Here is a 5367-nt window from a genome sequence, read left to right as displayed (position 1 = left end):
TATGGGCACACATGGATGGTGTCGGCAGGATGTTTTATGGTAATGGTAAACACACCTGGTTCATATTAGCATCCTCTTTACTGTATACTTTACATTCCTCACATCAGTTTTAGTTTGATTTATCCAAGAGAGGTTAGCAGAAGATAAAAAATAGAGTTGAATGTTTTAGCAAATCAGAGATGTTCTGATAACTGGAGGGAGATAGATATGTAAAACATTTTTACAGTTTATTTAGGTGCGAGGTCAGTTCTTAGACAACTGCAAGCACTGCAGTAATATTACGATCATGATTTACGTCCGGCCACTCATCTGCAAATGATTCAGGCTAAAGGGACCAAGCCTTTTCACGTGGCTCAGATCTTCAGAGAACTTTATTCAGAGAGGCTGGTTGGAAGTTTAACAGCTGTAGTGGAAAAAAATATTTACTTAGTGCGCGCTCATATTTAGAGAACTTGTCTGTCATTCCCAATGGCTCAATTAAACAAGTTCATCACCATATTAGAATATCTGAATGTAGAGATTTTCATTGTTTCTTTGTGGACCTTTTGGTTTGAGATCTTGCATCAACAGACACAGCTCAACATCAAGCTTTGCAAGTGCACGTCCAGCCCTTACTTATCATAATCTCTGTTCTTCACAGAAACTACAGGTTAAAATTAGTTTTGCCCTTCCCCCCTTTGTGAACCTTGCCACAACCCCGGGCTCCTGAACCCACTTGTACATTTTAGGCCTCGATAATAAACCAACATCTGCAGAACTTACAAGTGCTTTACCAGAGTTAATTGAGTAAATTGAAGCAAGCTGCAGAGCAGTGCTGATCTATGATCCCCTGTTGAGGGCCCAGAAGGGAGACAACAGATTTACTGCAAGGACAGTGGGCGGCCTTTTGTTCAGGCCCTGGTTCATGGGAAGTTTGAGGTCAGTTGGGATTAAAATATCTTAGGGAACAAATGGAGTAATTTGAGTGCAATATACGGAGTGCTCTGCCAGTGTGGACCAAGGATCCAGGTGTGATTTATTTGATTTTAAGCCCCATGTCCCTTTTTCATCTTTCTTTTTCTTTCTTTTTTCTTTTTTTTAACCCCATCCCTATTATTTGGGATTTATAGATAACATGAAGATTGGCCCCTTTTAACAAGTCTTTTAGTTCTGGTTGACTTAGCTGTGAGAGAAAGGGAGTCATGCACATGAGCACAGACAAATACCAAATGGGAAATATCTGTTGTTTCTCTTGGGGCAATTCTGCATGGCCACACTGATGTGGTCTCTCAATGACTATGACTTAAAACTATACGTATTAATAAAAAACACCGGATACAGATTGAGGATGCTTATGTCACTCTTCTTTTGTTTATCAGTGAATCAAAGCTGTATTTAGCCGTATTACCTCACCTGCATTGTCATAGGAATTTGGGAAGGAGTTAGCTATACCCTGAAAAAAAGAAAAAGAAAAAACCCCAAATGAACCAGGAGCTATGGTCAGAGGAAAGGAGATATGTTAAGTAAGCATGCATATCAGATTCATTTGTAAGGGGGCATAACAAGTTTAGTTACCAGGGTCAAGAGTTTGATCCTCAGCCTGGTTTTCTCCTGAAGGAATGAGCCAGGTGGCGAAGGTGGTCCTTTCATGCGATGATTGTGTTAAATTGAGCATTAAAGAGAACCTCTCAAGGGCCCTCGTAAAATGCCATTGAGGAGATGTGACTGACACTGATAGCACCAGAACGACTGGGTGTGCTGATAATAAGAAACCCTGTTACTCCTCCTTAATGTGTTTTGTTTGTTTGTTTGTTTGTTTGTTTCATTTTGTTTGATTGTTTGTTTTACCTCATATGTTTCTAACTGATGTGGGCATTTTAATTAACCACTTCTTAAGTTTTCAGCCTTTTCCGGAGAAGTTCATTGGTGAGAAATAGAGCACTGAAAAGCTATTTAAAAAACCTTTTCCTTTGAACCTCCATCACATATGACATTTCACATAATTGCAGTTGTTTGTAGTCTATGCCTTTAAGCCTGGTCGTTTGGAATGGCCAACAGAGTTTGCAGAGTGGGAGGCAGACATGTGACTTGGAAGAAGACAAAGGCTTGTGGATTTAGATGTGGATTTGAGTCTTGAACAATGGAGTGATGGAGCAAATATGCCTTGATGGCTCAGAAGGCCTCCAACATGTAACAAAGAGAGCGGCTGCTGATTTCAGTTCAGCCTGCATCTTCTTTGACGATGCAACCACCAAAGAAGACCGACTCAGCAACTCAATACGGAGAAAAGCACTCAGCAATGAAGTTATTTTTCTTCTCTGTTTTCTGTGATCATTTGTTAACTTAAAGCACAACTTAAAGCACAGTATGTGCTTTGATGAACTTTGGAGGCTTGGCTCTGCTTTAAATGGCATTCAGGAGCATATTCACTGTTTTTTACTTTAACAGACAGATGACCACAACTTTTCCGCTCAGAGGTCCAAAATCAGTACGACTTTTTAACTTTAAATTTTAAATCTTTTCCCCATAGCCCACAAGGAGAAGCAGATTCATGCATCACTGTTTCACTGAATGTCTCAGGGTGAAGCGCTTCAGAATTCACGTTGTCTGGTTTCAGTTATGAGTAGTAGGTTTTGAGGGAAAAACAGAAAGTGTGCAAACATTCGCAGCTTGGATAGTGTTTGGCCAAATATTGTGCTGCAGATAGTGTAGTGAGTTTTAAACTTTCACATCAGTGTTTTGCTCCTGTGTGTGTAGTGTGTCTCACACTTACCACCATTGTCCTAAACAGCAGCTATTATACATGCGTTTGAAAGCTTTATATCCTTCTTGGAACTCTGCTCTACTAACTTTTGCCTGCTACCATATTTTATTCCTGAGTTTATTTCAAACAGTGTCATGCAATACAATGTATGTGCAGTGATTCCTAAATGTATTCAAGTCATATAAAGCAGCCCCCCTGACAATGCCTGTCTGCCTGTTCCACATTTTAAATCACTGTGTTAACAGCAAAAATAAACTGTAGAATAAGCTCTGTAGCAGATATTCGAAAGCGCTGGGTAATGCTTTTTGTGCTGCAAACAAGATGCATACCTGCATCTGTAACAACAGCTGTCTGTAAAAGTAACATCCTCAGTCTACTGCTGTTGTTGCACACACTCACAGGGATTGCGGCGTACAAATAGCCTGAGCTTTTGGGGCAAATTGCCCTGCGGCATTTCCTAAGCACATTTCCCAGTGAAGCATCCTCTGATTCTTGGCTGTGTCTTCAATGTGTGTAATAATGTCTGTTAAAAGTTTCCCGGTCCAGGTGAGCATTCACAGGTGAGGGTAGTTATAGTGTGCGAGTGCCAGGGCTTCATCCATTAAAGCCATCACTGTGGAGCATTTCATCACAGTGTTTATTCAATATATATTTTGCTGGCATCTGAAATGCCCAAATCATCTGAACCAGACATTGGCCTCTGTGGTTCCGATTAAAGGATAATGTAAAACATAAACAGCTGTTTCATTTGTAGAGAATATTTCTTATATCTCCCAGAAAGTTCACAGAACTCCGATAAGAAATAAAAAGCCAATGGATTTATCTAATACATAATAATCAAATTACAGTTGTGAGAGAATTAACTCTAATTGCTTCTCTTCACTCCCCCTTGGACACACAGGCACACACACACACACACACACACACACGCGCGCACACACACACACACACACAGGCACACACACACGCACACACGCACACACAGACAGACAGTCCCATCTGTCTAATAAGGACATTCACAAGCAAAAATTAAAGCATATGCTATTATCACAAGGCTGATTAAACATTTAGGCCAAATCTGGCTCCAATTCCAACTAGAATTTATAACCAGATCTTTTTCATGTTCCTTGTTGAAGCACACAAGTCTCATTATCTTGCCCAAAATACAAAGGCTGTATTCCCTCTGCCAAAAAATTTCTTCATGATTGGACGCAAAAGATAATTAGCCATGTTGTATCAATGGGCTGCCAGCCACACCATCTCTTGAAACCTTTTACGCCCAGACGTGGCCAACAATTGGCTCCATGCCTTCCTCATTCACATACAGTAGAGTCTGTGAGCAACTGCATGAGGGCTTCACAATGGGAAGGGGAGGGAGTGACACACACAGAGCAAAACAGAGAGAGAGGGAGAGAGAGAGAGAGAGAGAGAGAGAGCAAGGGAGGAAAGGTGGGAGGGTAAAAAGGGAGGGAGAAAGAAATAGCGGGCCAAACTCGTTTTCCGCTTGATGGGTTAGCTGCAGAGAATGCGCCTTTACTAGGTAAATGATTAAGGGGGGTGGGAGGGGGACCTGTGCTGCTCTGCTATTATGTACTTCAAAGGTCTCCAAAGGCAGGTTAAATGAAAAGCAAATGTGTTGCCCTGCTGCTCAAATACCTCAAATGTTTTAGCAGGTGCAACCAATGAAGAGGTGGGCAGTGACAGCAGTGTGCTGCACCTTGCTTGGGAAACGTGGATCCTCCCGTTTGGGGAGACAGATAGTGTCTGACCAGTGAAGGGTGAGACAGGGTGAGACAGGGCCAGTGTCCGCCATGAGGGAGGTCGAGATCTGCTCAACGTTCTCATCACTCCGACCTCCATCTGACACACAGGTGAAAAAAGGCAACTGGGGGAAAATGATGTAGCTGAGGTGTTATTGAGATCTCTGAATTATTCTAAATCTACAAATGAATCTTTGAAAAAGAGGCAAGAATAGATTCAATTCATAAGTTTCCATAAATCCCGTTTAAATTGTGTCTCAAATTACACATAGTAGTTTTGCAATTTAAGAGAGTCAGAGTTTGTCCTAAAGACAGTAAATATATCATTTAGTTTGTGTAAAACTGCTCAGGGAACTACATCACCCTGCTCAATATACGTCACCAACACCAACAAGGCCACTACCTCGGCACAGATATTAGTGTGGTGTGAAGTATTTAAAAAGTAAAAAAAAAAAAAGTAAACATATGAGAAACATGTCGACAAGTGCAGTAATGTGTGAGGAGGAGAGTGAGTCACTTCTGGGAGCAAGCAACTATACAGGACCAGCTTTACAGGTTTCAGTTTTTAGTTTTTGTGAATGTTAAATGAGGTGTTGATTAATGACAATTGGGTTATTGTTAGGTTTAGGGTTAGGGTCACCACACATTTTTACAGTTCCAATTTTTTTAGAAAAACTTTAGTTATTTGTAGAATTAATTCATTGTTGGTTTTGATTTTTTTCATGTAACTTGTTGTCAGGAAGAAAAAATATACAGTCAATGCAGATTATCACCTGCCTGTGACTTTAGATTCAATAAGTCTTACTGTTGTTAAATTGACAGCACACAGTGCAGTATTGATTACTGAGATTGGGTAAGACAACA

Source organism: Acanthopagrus latus, chromosome 15 (genome assembly GCF_904848185.1).
Source record: "Acanthopagrus latus isolate v.2019 chromosome 15, fAcaLat1.1, whole genome shotgun sequence".
Lineage (NCBI taxonomy): Eukaryota > Metazoa > Chordata > Actinopteri > Spariformes > Sparidae > Acanthopagrus > Acanthopagrus latus.
The sequence above is the reverse complement of the archived record's forward strand: the minus strand, read 5'-3'. Positions refer to the sequence as shown.